Source organism: Canis lupus, chromosome 31, assembly GCF_048164855.1.
Source record: "Canis lupus baileyi chromosome 31, mCanLup2.hap1, whole genome shotgun sequence".
In the NCBI taxonomy this organism is placed as follows: domain Eukaryota; kingdom Metazoa; phylum Chordata; class Mammalia; order Carnivora; family Canidae; genus Canis; species Canis lupus.
Window position 1 is genome coordinate 21,728,857 of NC_132868.1, and position 18,519 is coordinate 21,747,375.

General features: G+C 40.4%; 1 protein-coding gene and 1 long non-coding RNA gene across 2 annotated transcripts in view; one reads left to right on the forward strand and one right to left on the reverse strand.

The window, feature by feature from the left end:
- Positions 1-8,030, reverse strand: part of BCL6 (BCL6 transcription repressor) — a 50,395-nt gene extending 42,365 nt beyond the window's left edge. The window contains exon 1 of the mRNA XM_072807793.1: positions 7,888-8,030. The gene's annotated coding sequence lies outside the window, so the exon portion shown is untranslated. The remainder of the gene's footprint in view (positions 1-7,887) is intronic.
- A 4,917-nt stretch (positions 8,031-12,947) lies between these two features.
- The window catches only part of LOC140622173 (uncharacterized), a 48,232-nt gene continuing 42,660 nt past the window's right edge, over positions 12,948-18,519 (forward strand). Inside the window, exons 1-2 of the long non-coding RNA XR_012021884.1 lie at positions 12,948-13,337; positions 15,565-15,652. This is a non-coding gene — a long non-coding RNA (uncharacterized lncRNA). The remainder of the gene's footprint in view (positions 13,338-15,564; positions 15,653-18,519) is intronic.

Sequence of the window (18,519 nt, forward strand, 5' to 3'; positions counted from 1 at the left end):
AAATAGAACTACCAAATGATACAGTAATTCCACTACTGGGTATTTGCCCAAAGAAAATAAAAACACTAATTCAAAAAGATATAAGCCCTTTTATATTTATTGCAGCTTTATGTACAATAGTCAAGATATGGAAAGAACTCAAGTATTCACTGAGAGATGAATGGATAAAGAAGATATATATTTTTTTCATATATATATATATATATATGAATATTACTCAGCCATGAAAATGAATGAGATCTTGCTATTGTGACAACATGAAAGGACCTATAGGGTATTATGTTAAGTGAAATAAGTCAGACAGAGAAAATTAAATACCATATGATTTCACTTATATGTGAAATCTAAAATCAAAACAAATGAATAAGCAAACAAACAAAAAGCAGAAATAGACCTATTAATATGGAGAACAAACTGATGGTTGCTGGAAGGGAGGAGGAAGGGGAGATGGGCAAAGTGGGTGCAGGGGAATGGGAGGTACAAGCTTCCACTATAAAATGAATAAATCACAGGGATGAAAGAGTACAGCATAGGGAATTCAGTCAAAGGTACTGTGATAGTCTTGTATGGTGGCAAGCGGTAGCTACACTCTTGGTGAGCATAATAATAACTAGACTTGTCCAATCACTGTGTCTTACACCTGAAACGTTGTATGTTTGGAATGTCACATGGTGTGTTAACTATACTCCAATAAACAAGCAAACAAATAAATAAAATCTGGACTGGGATGCTAGTCATGTCATTTCTTATGCTGCTGCTTTTTGTAGGAAAAAAAAATTTCTGATGCTTAGGAAGACCAGTGGGCATTGTTTCCCCTGTATCATTCTTATGCTTTTACTGAAAGCTTACCTCCAAATCTTGGTTTCTTCTGAATGGTTGCCATGCACTGCCATGAGAAACCATTCACAGCACAAGACAGTGGCCTAGAAAAGAGTTTAGATTCACACTTGGCACATGGACTTTCCTTTTCACTTTTTGAATTATGTTTAATAGCTTAGAGTCTGCTTTCTGTGGGGGACCCTGATGTTTTAAACTTGTGTGTTATTTACTTGCCCAAATTGAGGCCACTGAGGCAACACTGTCAGCTGTTCAGTTCATAGCATCTAAGTCCCTGCAAAGGCAGTTTATCGAAAGAACACAGAATCTCTTAAAACAAAGCTGATTTATTTGGACTCTGATACCAAATACCTGTGTGACCCTGGGCAAGTTACTTAACTTCTCTGAACCTCAGCTTTCTTATCTCTAAAGAAGGTGGCAATAATACCCAACTCACACATGTATGTAAGGATGAAAAGAGATATAATCTCCAGGGCCTGGTGCATAGGGAACAAATAGCATCTTATTTGGACACAAGCCATGTCCTCAGGAAGGTACATCTTCCAATCCCTCCTCCCATGTCTCTTCCGTATTCAAAAACCCAAACGAAGTATTTCTTGAATTAGTCACCAATTTGGAACTCCCTTTACTTCTTTCCTTGTCACTGAGGTAGATATCTATATGTGAGTCTGAGTGACTATTTCAGTGACATGCTCATGTATTTCACTAATCCCTACTACATGGTCCAGCTTTCAAAGTGTGAATCATTTTCCATCCGTTATCTCATTTGATCTTTACAACAGACCCCCTCCCCGCCACAAGAACACAAGCCAGTGTTGTTTTCCTTCTTTGACAGATGAGCAAACAGAGATTGAGAAAGGTCAAGTGGCTAGTCTAAGGTCACACTTCTAGATTTAGGTCTACGACTCTGAATTCCATCCATGAACTTTCTATTATACCAGGCAGCCATGGGATTTTTCTACATACCTAAAGACAGACACTAGGTGCTCTGGAAGAAATAAAACCAGGTAGATAAAGGCTGATAAAGAATAAGGCAGTTAGTCTGGCCCTATTTATCCTGTGGGACACCACTTGGCCTCTGACCAAATGTCTCTTTCTCCTGAGCACCTTGTTGTCAGCCTCTGGTCCTCCAATCTTCCTGTGATTCAGAGGGTCATTCAAACTCAGGTTCCTCCATAAAGCCTTTGGCCAACCACCCCACCCATTTCTTTAACTATTATTTACTGAATGCCAGGCACTGTGCAGTGCTCCCACCCTTTGGAGTTTCCTTTTAGCAGGGAGAAACAGACAATACACTCGAGAGCAAATATATAATCGTTCTGATGATAATAAATGCTAAAAAGGGAAAAAGCAAGGAAGAGCAGCAGGACATGTGTTGGGGCAGGGTGCAGTATGAGATAGGGTGTTAGGGAAGGCACCATTAGGCAGGTGACACAGAAGACTGAGAAGAAATGAAGAAGGGAACCATTTGGATGTCTGCTACCTCTTGGTAGCAGACGAGGGTACTGTAAGCATCAAGGCCTCGAGCTAGAGCATGCCCATTGTTTGAGGACTAGCAAGGGGGCTGTACACCTGGAGGCTGGCACTCCTGCAAATGGCACTAGAGCAGAGTGAAGGAGGGCAGAGCAGTAAGAGAGCGAGGAAAGGAGAGTATGTTATATAAACTCCATTGGGCGCTGGAAGCATTTTCTATTCCTCTGGATGAGATGGAAAACCATTGACAGCCTGGACAAGATCCAAAGTTTATTTTCACAGAATCCCTCTAGCCACTCTGCTCAGATAGGCAAGGTAGGAGCATAGCGACTATTTAAGGATTTGTTATAATAATCCTGGAGGGAGATGATGGTGGCTTGGACTAGGAAATGGTGAGGAGTATTCTGTATATAATTTTTAAGGCAGAGCCAATAATGTTGCTGGTAGTCTGGATGTGGGTTGTGGAGAAACAGGAATCAAGCCCGGCTTCATTTTCTTTGGTCTGAGCAACTATAACAGATGGAATTGTTATTTACCCAAAAAGGAAAGACTGCAGGTGGAGCAGATTTGAAGGAGTTTGGGGCACATCAGGAACTCTAATTTGGATGGCTCAGTTAGAGCAGCCAAATAGACAGTCAGAAAGTGGTGCCTGAGTGGGAGCTAGATTTCTGAGTCTGGTGTCCCAGAGAGAAATCTAAGCTAGAGATAGAAATCCAGGAGTTGTCAGTGTTGAGATTTTATTAAAACTGTGAAACTGAATAAAGTCCCCAGGGAAGTGAACACAGAACAAGAAGTCCGATAGCTGAGCCTTGAGACACTCCTCAGTGGTTTGGGAGAGGAGGAGGTGCTGGCCAAGGCGAATAAGACATGGTCAGGGAAATAGGAAAAAAACCTTAATTATCCTTTATGTGGGATCCTAACAAGACATGTCTATGCTCTTCAGGTCTTGGTTGATGTTTCCTTGATGGAAGCATATGAGAGATATCTTTAGAGTGAGACCCCTGTATCTCCACTCCTCACAGGGCTTAGCTTCTTGGAGCCCTTCAGTTAAAATTCAAGGGGTTGTCTTCCAACTGAATCATAAAATGATCTAGTACAAGAGACCCAATGAATCATCTGGCTTTGTGATTTCCCAACAGCATTCTTAGGAGCAAGTCAAGGAGCTATTTTCCTTCATCGTTGAAAGAACTATAAAGCTATGACCCTCCATCCCTAGAAGGGCTAATGTGTCCCACAGTCACAACCTCACCCCTTCTTTCTTAGAAATATTTGTGAATTTCATCAGACCTCAGTCATTTCAGAAAGCTCCAAGTGCATGGCTCTAGTCAAGAACAACCACAGGGCAGAGGGGCCAAGGAGAAACATATTGGACTCAAGGAACCTTGGCCTTGTTTCAGACTGATAGGAGAAGGGAAGATACCATCTGCCACACTCCTTTTGCTAAAAACCAACTTCTAGAGGCCCAGCTTCTAGATAGGGTCATGGAGATCTCTAGTCCAACCACCTCTTAGAAAGATGAGGAACTTGGACCTAGAAAGGCCCCAGGATCATTGCTAAAAAACACACACCAAGGGTATTTGATCCAAGACTAAAAACCAGGTCTCAACTTGAAACCTTCTGCTCAGATTCAGATTCAAGTAAATTCTATTAGCATTTGCTATATGCCTGGAAACATGCCAGGTGGTTTTACATGTTGTCATTCTTCATTCTCACCACAACCTTTAAGACTGTTACTCTTATCTCCCTTTTATAGAGAACACTGATGCTCAGACAGGACCATGACATATCCAGGGTCACATGGCTGATATGTTGGAAGAGTAGGCTTAGAGCCCATGTCTGTTTGACTCCTAGTTTTGCACTCACTCCAGCACATCTTCTGCCTTCATCAGGAGGGATCATTTCACAAGGTCATGTATACCCACAGTTCAAATGACTGCCCCCCAAGACCCTGCCCTCCTACCAACAGGTGAGGCATCTCCAGCTTGGTATGTTAGTGAGTAACTTAACTTTGAGCCCAGAGCATGGACTCTAGAACCAAACTGCCTAGGTTTGAAGCACGACTCTACCACTTGTTAGCTCTGCAACTTTGGGTTTTGTAGCTCCCCTAAGCCCCAGTTTCCTCATCTATAAAATGGAAACCAGGATATACTTACCCCCAGGGAGTTAGGATTAAGTAACGTAATACATGTAAATCACTTACCACAATGTTGGACATGTATAGCAGATGTTCAATAAATGTTAAATGTAATAGACAATGGGTGACTTTAAAAAAAAACCCTGGAGCTGTTTGGAAACATACTGCCCAATGCCTCAAAGTTCTTTGTTGGAGTATGTCCAGGTAGGGAAGTAAGTACCAAAATCCACATCTGACGGGTTTTAGGAGTTTTAGCAATATATTCTGTATCGATCAGCATTCAATTAAGGAAGGAGAGCCACCACAATGATATGGAATTATACGAATTAGAACTTACACAACTGATAAAAGACCAAAGGTATGTAGTGACGACAAGTCCTAAAACCCATTTAAAATACCAATGACAAAATATTGAAAGTAAATATATATGCATATGTATATATATATTAAAAAAAGGACTGGAAGGAAACTCACCAAAATGTTCCCAGTGGATATTTCTAAGTGATGGGATCACAAGAAGCTTTATTTTTACTTTCATTTATTTGCTTTCTAATCTTGTACATTACACTGATATTCAAATCAGAAATTATTTGTTAATATGCTAATTTATTTCTTACTATACCTAACAGCTTTTTTCTCTAAAAAAACCCTTTACAATCATAAAGCTAATTATGAGAAAGAGACAAGGTGGAAGAAAGAGAATGGACATAGAATAGGAACTGAGAGTAGATAATCACCGGGTTTAAGTTAGTAAACTTGCTCCTCTGGACTCTGAGAGTCCTGAACAGAAGATATTATCCAAATGAGAGCTTAAAAAAAATGTATGTGTGTATACACACACACACACACACACACACACACACACACATACATATATCCAGCATGGCAGCACTATGGTGGAACAGGCACTCAACTGGGATGTTGGGGCATCTGGGCTGGAGTCCAGGCCCATCTGTGACTAACTGGGTCTTACACTCCCCATCTCCCATTTCTCCTCTCTAAAATAAAAGCTGTCCCTATCAGGGGTTTCCTGTTGTGTCTGGGTGTTTCATTTGCCATAGCTTAAGGTCATTGGCAGAGGGAAGGCCTAGGGTGGGGTGGGGTGGGATTGGGCAGGGATGCTGAGTGATCACAGTGAGACCTCTAACTACAATGGAGGAAGAGAGGCCACTCCCCTGCTCATTTCATCCTGGTAATCTTGGTAAGAGAGAGGCAAATCAAAGACAAGAAGCTTGGGCATCTTTTGGCATTCTTGGTCAAGCAGGTTTAGACCAGAATCTGAGATTCTAGGGAAAAATCAAAGAATGCCAGGCCTGGAAGTATCAAAGACTATGCAGTTCAACTCTCCATTGGATAAATGGAGATACTAAAACCCATAAAGTCAAATCGTTCATACTTCTGAGACCACACAGAGCCTGGAGAGAAGCAGAGACTTGGCATTCCCAGCTGAGTATGCCTTCCACCTACCTTGATCTCTCTGAGATCTCACCCGGGTTTGATTTTACGATGCTGATAATGAGTGAGAGAGGAGGAGAGAGGGGAGAAAGGGCCTTTAAATCTCATTCTTATTTGGTAGGAACTGGAAAACACTAAATTGGCTAGTTTTATTCAAGATCCTGGACTTCCTAAGACCCAGCTCTGATCAACAATCATTATTTCTTCTCCCAGTATTCCAGAAGTGATCCAAGTGGTGATCAGTTTAGACTCTGCCAGACAAATATTTGGGGCGGAGCCACCTGGCTGATGTCTGTTCTATCTCTTACCCTCTCACTAGTAACAGATATGTACTTGACTAAAGTTGCTACCTGGATCTCAACAGAAACTTTATAACCAATCATTGCTTCCAGAAAACCTTCCTACCAGTAAACTCACCCATAGCTGGCCACTCAGCTAAAACAAGTAATGAGCCAAAAAGAGTATGGTTTTGATATACAGGATTTTATTACTGGCATTAGTCAAGTAATCATGGGCCAGTGAATTTTCAAAGCTGTCTTAACAAATAATCCTTTGCCTTGATACTCAGACACTATGCAGAGAAATAAGGATGAGAATATAATCTTTTCAAAGCTTCACTTTCTTAGTTCTTTTGGTAACTCCATAGACCCAACTCTCAAGCCTAAAGGCTTAATCTTGAAAGATTATTGTGTGAGAAGAGGCAGCAAGATGTATGAAAAAACATGCTCAGCCTCAAGTCAGAAAAATGGCTCTGTTTGGGGGTTTCTATCTATCATGTATATGAACCTGGGCAAGGCATTTCTCTTTCTGGTCCTGATTTTCTCCATGAAAAACTAGGATATTGTCCATACTTGTCCTTTCAAACCCTGCTGTTCATTCATAGAATCAACACAGTGGATATAAAAATGTTTGGATATTATTATTCTCATTGATTGTAGTTTTAATGTTAGTTTTCGATAGTCTTCTCCACAAAATGAAATCAGTCTCCAGGTATCAAATGCTTATATTTCTGAAAGGATTGGATAAAGAAGTTGGAAAAGATAGATAGATAGATAAATAAATAAATAAATAAATAAATAAATAAATAAATAAATATCACTCTTTTCCTGGAAAGCTCTATTATTTAATTCTCTTCTTGGAATGAAAAATCCCAGCCGCACTATAAGGAACAGAACACAGTCTTCAGTGATGTCACCACTCACCAAGGGCTGGTATCACTTCCCTTCTTTCACTAACAGATTCAAAACCCTTCTGTGTGGGCTTCTCCGGCAAAATGTTGATTAAACATATAAGTCCTTTGCTTGAAATGTACCATAATCTAAACAACCAAAAAGGAAGGCAGAGGTGAAGGGAGAAGAAAGAGGGCAGAGAGAAAGAGAGAGAGAGAGAGAGAGAGGACTGGACTCTATGGAAGGAGCATGGTTACTGAGACTTATATTTTAGTTTAGAGCCAAATAGTTTTCTTCAAACAAAGAAGGTCTAAGCAATCCCAGACAGGAGCAGACAGGAGCAGAAACATGAGCCCTACTTTCCAACTAAGGGTGTTACCACCCATTTGTGGTTCTTTAGAGAGAATGCTGGAGTGAGCCAGGCCTTAACACCCTGCCCTGCAACTGCAAGCATGGACCTGGCCTTTCAGGTACAATCCTTCTAGGGATGGGTCTATCTCCCTGGCCTTGGGTTCTTCTGCCTGGAGCTAGGGTGAGTCTCGAAAAGATTCTGAACCCTTCAGATCCACAGCTCCTATGCCTACCAATGTTGGACCGCACTACTCCTTACCCCGGCCAGCAAATCAACACAAACCTACAGCAAGCAGAGGGAAACAGTAAGATTGGGGGGTGGGTAGGTGGGTAACAGGACCTTCTAAAAAGCCTAAAAAGAGAGTTAGGGCAGGAAACCTCTTCGGTAGCTCCTTTACTATGCCATTTTTTAAAATCTTGAGTCACTATTCACACCCCACAGTTCAACCCGAGACTCCACCAACTTACCAGATCTGGACAGTGGCTGCAAAGGCTGACCCTCGTAGGACTATGACAATTTGACACGGTGTTCTCTCAGTTGCTTTTCCGACCTTCCCATGCACCTCCTTTCAAGCGGTCAGTTCTCAGCTGGATCAAGAAAGACCAGCCTGGTATAAGACAAAGCCAGCGATCATTAGCCAGTGTTTAGCCTTAAGCAGTGCATGTGTAATTATACTAATCGGTTGATTGATGCAGGTTCGGTTGGGAAATACTGCATTTTAAGGAAGTGCAACCTTTTAACTTCTGAGTTGGAGCAGGCAGCTTGCCAAAAGGAGAAGGATGAGATTAAATTATAGAATAATCCTTGAGCCATGGGCACTGAGCTGGGTACAAACCAAGGCGGGTCTGGAAATTCTCAGCGGATCCAGGGAGAAGCCAGCAGGCAGGTAGTTGTCAGGTACTGTAACAACTGCGGACAAGGTGATCCTGCCACCTCCTGTTTGCCAGGTCCAGGTTTGGGCATGTCTGTCACCTCCGCTGAACTTTTTTGCACAGTGCTGCCATCCAAATTTAATAAAAATTCATTACCCAGAACCCGATGGCTCAGAATCCTGGAATATTGGTGTCTTTAGCACTAAAACACTCAATTGACTCATGTACAGCCTTCTCTTCCTCAATAGGTTTGAACAACTCCTTTCCCTCTCTCTCTTTTTTTTTAATATAAGCATGAAGGTAAAACCCATCACATGCATTCCCAGAATTGGCCTGGTAAGAGTTGATAGAACCAGAAAAACCATAAAATTTTGGAGCTCAGAAGGTCTTTGTAGATCACTCCATAACTGAGTCCCTGACATAACACACCTAACAAAGTGTCCATTGGACTCCTTCTTAGAGAGCTCCAGGCTAGGAGCTCTCGGCCTCCCAATGTGGCCCGTTCCATGGTTGGTTAGACTTAGAAACTGGACCATTTAAACTTGGATTTGTTTATTGGTTCAATTGAATCTTGTAGAAAAGATTCACCACAGCAAAATAACACTTATCAAAGATATTTGGGGCTGTGTGTGACTGGTGACCCCAGTGGTGACTGCACCCCAAATCCCAACACCTACTGAAGGCTTGGTTAGGACTGTGCACAGACAAAATTGTATGCTGCATGTCGTGTGCATCTATTGCTAGGTTTAGAGAAACCTTTGTAACATTTCCCTGTCATCCTTAGTCACAAAGAAAGGAACTTGATCTGATCTACTTTAATTTTAGCTTTTAAGGAACATGTAAAAATTGGTCAATATCACTTTTTCAGACATGAGATGAATAATCAATCTCTCCCACTACCTTAGTCATTTCTACAGGTTTTCTTCTTCTTGAACCTCTGCCTCAGTCAGAAAATCAGAGATTCCAGTACCTAATACAGTTTTAGAACTAGAAGTGATTTCTTCATACTAGGAAACTGAGGCCCAGAGAGAGAAGGCAACTGACCCAAGGTCACAGAGCTCTTTTGAGATGGAGCCAGGACTAAATCACAGGTCTCTCTACTACTAATCAACTGCTCAACTCTTCATTTTTGATGATACTATGTTGAGTATGCTCAGAGAGTGATGGTGTCTCCAGTGTACTTTGGAATCACAGAAAGTTCTGTGGAACAGGAGAATGTGCCAGCCTTTCTGCAATCCATGTGGCAACCTCGTGGAGTAAGGATTGCTAACATGCCTTTTAAAATATCCATACACTACACATAAATACACTGCAAACTCCACCTAATTACATCTGTATGTAAATATACCAAAATTATCCCCCCTCATAAGAACTGCCCATTACTGAGCATCTACTAATATTCTAATGCTTCCAACGACTCTGTGAGGTTGATGTTGATATGATGGTTTCTCAGGTGAATAAACTGAGGCTCAGAAGGCACAGGACCAAGTGTGGCAGAGTCAAGATTTGGGGCCCAGTCTTCCTGGTTCCAAAGCTAGTGCCATGTTCACGACAGTTGCCACCTTCCTATAGCTTATCTCAAACCCACTCCTGTGCCCCATCCACTGACAAGCCTCAAATATCTCAGATGGCGGCCACTGGTGTGGAATGAACTTGAGATATTGGTGTGGAATTTCTTGACTGTTCAACTTACATATCTCATCAGTCAGTTTGGGAAGTATCTCCCCCATTTCCTGGTATGTTCTTCCTATTAAATGCATCTCTTAGAAAACATGGCAAAGGAAGACCATGGCATTCCCTGGTAAGTTACAATGTTTGATATGTAAGCATAAATAAATAAATTAATTAATTAATTAAAAATAACATTTTGAACATATTTATTCATTAGTCATAATTTTTAAAACTGTTGTACTAAGACATGTTTCTATTAAGAGACTGTCTGAAAATCTTTTAAGTGATAGCCTCTGAGTTGCCTAGTGTATGATTCTTATTCTTTGCAACAGGAATATTGAATTAACAAAAAAGGAAATCTACTTTATTATCAACGTAAAAAAATATATAGTATGAAAATCTTGTCTTTTCTTTGACAGCACTTCCAAGAAGTTAAGTGTTGTTTTGCTACTTTCGAATTTATGTCTTTGAAATTAATCTTGACTATTTAAGAGTTGCCAGTAGGAGAGCCATTGTTTTACGGATCAAAGCCTATGTAAAATGAGAGATTGTTTTTTGTGTGTGTGTATGATGGGACTAATCGCTGAAAAAAAAAAACTAACTGCAAAATTTAAAATCAGAACTTTTTTGTAGTAAATCAAAATCCAGCACTTGTTTATAAATTCTTTGCTTAAATAAATACTTTTAATGCATATATTTTAAAAATATTTTTTATTTTTTTAAATAGGAAGAAATACGTGGATTAAGTCAATATTTGCCTTTATAAAGAAAGATCTTTCTAGGTTAGAGTAACATTTATATACCAAAGATGGAAATCAGATTCTGATAGGAGCCCTGGTCTGGTAAAGTAAAAGAAAATGTAACTACTTGGCTTTAGCAGAATCACTCTGTGCTCTTCTTAAAGTCTTGTGTTAAAGTACACAAATGTGAAGCATCATGCTCCATTTGGAGTTCTGCTGTGGGGGACCATAATATGGCAGTTCAGAGAAGCCAGCCCCTGGACTGATGGAAGAACTGTCATCTGATGAATAAAGCTTTCATAAGATGTAAGATGTATGATTTATACTCTTACTTCATACCCAAGTGAAATGTGAGCATCTTCTCTTCTTTCTAAAATTCACTGAGGATTTTTCAGTTCAAATATACAAACAATTAGAGTCAGTGATAGAAGCACAGTAAAAGTAGCAAATGTTTTGTGAGTATTCTCTATGAGCCAGGCATTGCTCTATGTATTTTACAGCTTCATGAAAGTGGGATCACTATTATCTCCATTTTTATACATGCCTAAGTTTGCAGAGCTTCTATATGAGGGAGCCTTTGTTCAGGGTGAGGCAGTGCCTCCCAGAGCCTGGAATCCCCTACCACAGTGCTGCACCACCTCGATCCAGCCCTGGCTACTGAACAAGTAGGTCCTCCACTCTACACATGGTAAAGCCCAAGTAGCAAGGGTGAAGCCTACTGTGGTGATTGTTTGAGCAGGATCTTTGTGGTTTCTCCTACCTCATTGCCACCATCTTCTTTACCAGACAGAGCTTCCTATTTTGATAGGTGAGTCATCCAGTTATTCTTCATGATCTTCAGCTGTATTTCCTCTTTAAGGGAAGGCTTCTTCATGGTTGGCACCAGACTTGTCCTTAGCAGTCGCCTCTGAAGTTTATGTTGGTCATCCCCTGAGCTTCAGTCCTCTTTACTCTGCCAATGTCTGTTCTTAGACTTGAAAAACACTAGCAGATTCTCATGGTATCAAAATGTAAGCACTCAAAGACCAGGACTCATGGCTGATTTATTTTTTATTCCTACACCATCTACCTAGCACATAGTAGCCTTTTAATAAACCTTGAAAGAATGAATGAATGATGAGTAAGTGCTGAAAGAATGAGTGAATGACTCCCCTTTGAGAGCTTTCTAGACTCAGCAGTCCCCAGACATCTGTTCTAGGGCCGATTACTCAGTCATTAATTCAACAAATGCTCACTGAGTGGCACCACCGGAAAGAGAAGGTGAAGTCCTATGCTTGGAAGAGAATGCTTATGCTTTAATTCTTTCTTTCTTTCTTTCTTTCTTTCTTTCTTTCTTTCTTTCTTTCTTTCTTTCTTTCTTTCTTTCTTTTTTCTTTCTTTCCTTCTTCTTCTTCTTCTTCTTCTTCTTCTTCTTCTTCTTCTTCTTCTTCTTCTTTCTTCCTTCTCCTTCCTTCCTTCCTTCCTTTCCCTCTTTCTTTCTTTGTTCATTTACTCCATTAATAAGTATTTATTAGGTACTTCCTATGCTAATAACATGCAATAATGGAAGGCATATATATGAAAAATGGATTTACACCTGAAGTCCCCATTTTTCAACTTGACCAGTTAAGAGCTGAGTGCTTGGGAAGCTTTCTTGACCTCTCTGTTCCCTGTTTTCTCATTTACAAAATGAGGAAAATGGAAGTATCAACATCCTCAGTTAACTGTGAGGATTAAAGGAGTTCTCAATACATCTTAGCCACTGGCTATTATCATTTCCTTGGTAGATGAAATGAAGAATTAGACATAATCCTTCCAAGAAAACTGAAAAATCACAAACATATACATTATTATATAAGGCACAAATAAAAATAACTAGGGATGCTCAGATTAAGTAGACATGACTTACAACAAAGAAAATTGGAGATAACTTCTTTTCTGGAGGAGGTTGCATTTCAGCAGGTTTGGATGTATAGCTATGAAGGAGAAAGGCACTCTAAGAGGTAGAAATAATGTAACAAATAAATGGAGATATTAAAGAATAAGCCCATAATCTGGACTCTTGAGTGACTGGGTGATTAATTTGATAGGACTAGAAGAGACATAAAGAGTACACAGAGAGACAATTCTAGAGAGAAGCATTGGGAAGGACTTTAAAAACCAGTCAAGGGGTTTGAGTTCCATGCTTTGTAGACTAGGTGTGTATCTGTGAATTTGTATGCTTAATTCACTAGTTTCATTTTTGTTTTCAACTATGGGCGAGTATGGACAGCTGTATTTAAAACTTTTACATTTTAACTTATTCCTTTATGTTACAAATTTGATCACATCCTAATGTGCTTTAGCACTTGTCATGTCCCCTGAGTGACTCTGTAGCCTGTGAAGTGGGTCATAGGGGAAGATGAGGAATCTCACATGAACAGGTAGGATAACCTGCTTGTGCCAAGAGCTGCCTGGATGGACTGGGATGTCAATGTCTAGGCTTCTAACTCCAAGACTTTCTGTTTTCTGAGGTGGAGGAATGCAAAGATACTACGAGAGGGGAGCTGAGGCCATGTTGCCTGCATGGTGGAGGAGAGAAATTTTGATGACAGGGCCCTCCAGCCAAGGGACACTTCTGCCATCACTGGTGCTTTCTTCTGCTGTGATGCAGCAGTAAGTGCTATACAAAGTGATATCAGCTATAGATATTTCCTTTCTCTCCTGGCTTGGCCCAGTGGGTACCTCTCTGCTGGCCTCGTCCCAGGTTTCTTAAAAGGCTTCAAAAGAAATTGCTATTGACTGAACTCTGGGGTTATTTATAATGGAAACCCAGTCTCTCATTCCTCCCGTCCTCCACGGAAGAGTTGGGCTCTTAATCTGAACCTTGGGGAATCAGAGGCCCAGTTTGCTTTATTTAGCTTTCAGGACATTGGATTTTTTCTTTTTCCTTTTTTTTTTTTTTTTTTTTTTTTGCAAAGTTCTACTGAAAATAAAAGTATCTATGTCCCAATGTCTTGACCAATTTAAGAACTCATGTTATTCTCCAAATCCTATTCTTTTGTTTCCCAATGTTGCACATTCTTCCTTATTCCTTTCCTTAAACAGTTGTATAAAAGAGCAGTTCAGATAAGAACCAATTTTGAGCACACCCCAGAGGCAATTTACTTAAGTGGTAAATACACACTTACACACAAAATAATTCAAGTGCATTTATCTGACAACTTATCTAGACGTTTATGAGGTCCAAGAAGGAGGTTCTGTGATTTTGTGTTCTTATTCTATAGACTTGAACACTTGTCCTTGTACATAGTAAGTGCTCAATCATTTGTTGGCCAATGAACCAGTAGCATGCAATGTCTCTCTATGTGATAAGGTACAGGCCTATACTCTGTGGTCAATTACAGTGGTTTTCTTTAGCTTAAGTTTTCATTATGCTTTTTTACCTGTTTTCCATCCCTTCTGTCTCTTTTATAAACACACACACACACACACACACACACACACACATTACTAATTTTAACATTTTGCCTATGTTCTACTTTGCTAGATACCTTGAGGCCAGCGACTCAAGTTTTTGACAAGTTTTATTTTGACAGAGGTGGTATAAAGTAATGTCAAATATATTGTGTGTAGTTCTAAAAACTTGTGTCATTTTCACTTAACAGTTTGTGTGACCTTAGTCAAGTCACTTAGGTGCTTTGAGTTTCAGTTTTCCCATCTATAAAATGAAGATAGTAATGGTACCTACCTCTTTATAATTAGATGAGATAATGAGAAATAGAGTATTTGGACCAGTTTTGGGGCACAGAGTATGTGCGCAGTAAATGTTTATTAAGATGACAACAATTATCTTTTTTTTTTTTTTTGGTCTAGGGAAATGCATGCATGATATGTATGCATTATAAGCTATAAGACAACTTCTTTTATGGAAAAATGAGACAAAAAATCCAATAAAATATTTTAATTATTCATGCCCTTATTATCTTAGACTACCCACTTAATCAAAGTATTTGAGGAGGCTTACAATAAAATAGTGTAAACAATATCATCATTAACCTTTGGATTAAGAAAATCACAAGCCGTTTATTAAAACCAAATAGTTATATGGTTCTTTACAGACTACCTGATGCTTTCTCAAACATTATCCATTCTAATCCTTAATTTTCACAACTCTTGTTATGGAGGCATTATTACTTATCCTGTCTGAGGGGGAGCGAAGTGACTCACTGTAGTTCTTACTGCTTAGTATGTAGTTAAGGGATTCAGAAATGTTCAGGAGTCCAGGATCATTGTGCCATCTCCCCCCCACAGCAGAAGAGCTAGGAGTCAATTACCCCTTGGTATTTACTTAAACCACTGGGTTCCCTTTTGCAAGGTCAGAGCTGTGCCGAGGGGGCAATAAGGCAATAATCAGTTCTGGCACTAGGTCTGATGCAAATCCTGGCCTTACTACTTTCTAACTGTGTAACCTGGGGCAAGTAAAACAGTTCTCTGAGCTTCAGTTGATTAGTCTGTAAGGTCAGAATGACACCTTGCCAATTTTTGTGAAGATTATGTGAAACAGTGCTTACTGCGGTGACAGAAATGTGGAGCACAGGTCGCGTGACACCTGGCTATACACAAGCTCAACTTGAGAGTCTCAACTATCAGAAGGTGTGACTCAAAAAGAAGGTTGGAGTGGGGGAGGATTAAGGGTAGGGAAAGAGGGAGGAATGTCTAAACCTCCTCGGGGAGGTAAGAGGAAGAGGAGGGAGCTTATGGAAAGAGTAAGAGCCTGTGGCTACTCATCCCATTGGACCTGGAGGCTAGCCCTAGGGGTAGGGGACAAGAATGGAATGAGAATCAGGAGATTTGAGTTCTAGACTTTTTGTTGCTAATTTAATTGCCTGACCTTGGTCAGATTGCTCTCCTTTCTAGGACACAGTTTCTAGGAATCAAGGCTTTGTTGGAAGAAGAGAACATGAAACGGTTGAACCGAGAAGTTATGGGTATGTCTGTTTTGTTCCTAAATGCTAATCAATTTGAAATATTGAGCACTTTACATTTTGTGTCTAAACACTTCCCCCACCTCCACTTATATTCAAACCTTTAGGAAATAAAGATCATTATTCACCTTCATTCAATTCTATATCCTATGTGTAGCAACAGACTGGGGAAAAAATGTCATCTAAGTCAGGCTAGGGTTAGATCCATTAGCAACTCTTAGCTATCAGGTAATACAATAAGGAAACATGTTGGATCAAAGATTTCCAACTGGGCTGTCACTTTAACGATCAAACTAGATTCAGCTAATTGTGAGAATGTCTCAGTGATGCACAGTGGGGCTCCTACCAAAGCAAAGAGAGAACAGAGAAAAGGAGAAGGAGCAAGGAGAGAGAAGCAGAGGGGTAGAGGGAAGGAAAAGAATGAGGAGGAGGAAAAAGAAGAGGAGAGACAGAAGAACTGACTCATGAATGGCAATTCACAGTTAACAAAGCACCTAAACAAAATACTATCCCATCTTGATCTTCATAATCGCCCTGTGATTATTATACTTTTGCTGAAGATGAAACTAAAGCCCGGAGAACTGAAGTGACTGCCAAGGCTGTGTGAATTGATTTCATTCCAGGGGTCTTTCTTTTGACAAATCTCTTTCTATGTCATATGACAGGTTTCGGGGTATGTGTGTGTGGTCTTCCTCACTATTCTGTGTGAGCACCTTAAGGACAAGACTGGATTACATTGAAGTCTATTCTCCCTACAAAGTCTGCGGTTCAACACCTCCCACATCGTAGGTGCTCAGTAGATGTGTTGTGAATAAATGAACAAATCCCCAAGTACAGAACCTAAAATCTGATGCCATAAGACTGACCTTCCCTAGTTCCCCTCTGTTGGTGATGGGCAGGAAAAGATGGGACCATTTACTTAGACATGCCTATTCATCTTTTCAGGAATCAGCCTAAGGACTCAAGTAATGGCATTTAGTCATTTATGGAGCAGTTTGTGTGGAGTCCTATATACCTAGAGAAGTTCTCACGCTGGTTATATCATGCCATGAGGTGGCAAAGCAGGGATTGCTTGTGACTCATATTTTGCTGAAGAGAACGACTACGGCCTGGAAGAAGTTAAGTGGCTTGCCTGGACTCACTCAGTGTGGAGTGGTTGAGCTCAGATTTGAAAGCTCCCACTGGGGCTCTGGGCCCTGTTCTTGGTGTACTTTTTCTTCTGACACCTCATGACATCTCAGCCAAATGAGCCCAAGCCAGCTGATAATGTGAACATGCAGAGACTCAATAAGACAGCTTTCCTATCTAAAAAAAGATCTTCACATCAGTATAGTAACTTTCATGGATGATACAGTTAGCACCTCTGCCTGTAAAATTGCTCACGTTTCCCAGGAGGACAGATATAAATCAGTTATTTGTATGTCTCTAAACATGATAGAAACAGCCCTGTGATGGGTGACAGGATAGGACTTCTGGCCCTTCAAGTCTCCTGAACTTCATCTAGTTGACTGTTCTCTCGGCCCTTCCATGCTGCCCTGAATTTTGCCATTCTTGGTAGTGATCTCAGAGGGATCTTTTTTGTGGTCATTGTTTCTAGATCTGAGAAAAAAATAAAAATTTTTAGAGATTTTATTTATTTATTTGAGAGAGAGAGAGACAGACAGCATGAGAGAGAGGGAGCATGGGGGTGTGTGGGAGAAGGGCAGAGGGAGAGGGAGAAGGAGGCTCCCTGCTGAGAGTGGAGCCCAACGTGGGGCTCAAACCCAGGACTCTGAAATCATGACCTGAGCCAAAGGCAGACATTTAACTGACTGAGCCACCCAGGTGCTCCAAAAATAAATTTTTCTTAATTCAAATGATTGTGTCAGAGGAAGAGTACCTTGTTCAATAAAATAGTCAAAACATGAAGAAAAATAGATCACTCTGAATATTTTAAAATAAATATTTATTGAATGCCTACTATATGCCACACATATTTCTAAGCACTAGAGATACAAAAAGGATGAATCCAATAGACAAAATCTCTGAGCCCAGAGAGCTATATATTCTAGTGGGATGAAACGGACAGGAAAGACATGAATAGGAAATATAACAGGTGCTGAGTGCTATGTAGAAGAATACATCGGGTGAAGAGAAATAACAAGCCATGAGTACAGAGCATTACTGTTTAGTAGAGGAGAGATTTGAACCAAGGTCTTTAGGAAGTAACACACCTTATTGCCATCTGGAGGGGAAGTGATGAAGGGGACATCTTTTGAAAAGATCTTGTCATGGGAGTGTGCCTGAGAATAGCAGGGAGGCCAGTACAACTAGAGCAGAGTCCATGAGGAGAAAGCATTCAGAGATGAAGTCTGAGAGGCAACAGGGGAGCCTAATGGCATGCCAGGGCCTGAATGTGATTATGGCTCTGACTCTGAGTGAGACAGGAAGTCACTGAAGCTTTTTGAGCAGAGGTGTCACGTGACCTGACTTAGGTTTTAAATGGCTCACCTAGCTACTATGGTCAGAATAGACTTGGTGGGGTGGGCGGCAAAGGGAGGTGGACATGAGGAGAAGGGAGATGGATAAATAGGCTATTCCATGAGTTTAAGCTTGAAATGATTGTGGCTTGAACTATAATCGTATATGCCATTGGCCCAATATAGAGAGAAATCTCTGGGCCAAATTTAGGGATAATTTATCTTTAAAGACCTGAACTATGAATGAGAGTTCAGGAAAATGTAAACTCAATTTAAAATTATGTGACTCCTTCTACCTCTCTAGAGTAATGCAAATAAATATTATCTTTGCTAAGTATATGGACAATTTTTCCTTCCAACTGCAAAAAATAAAGTAACACTGTATATCATTTTTCTTGGTTCTTGTAGGAC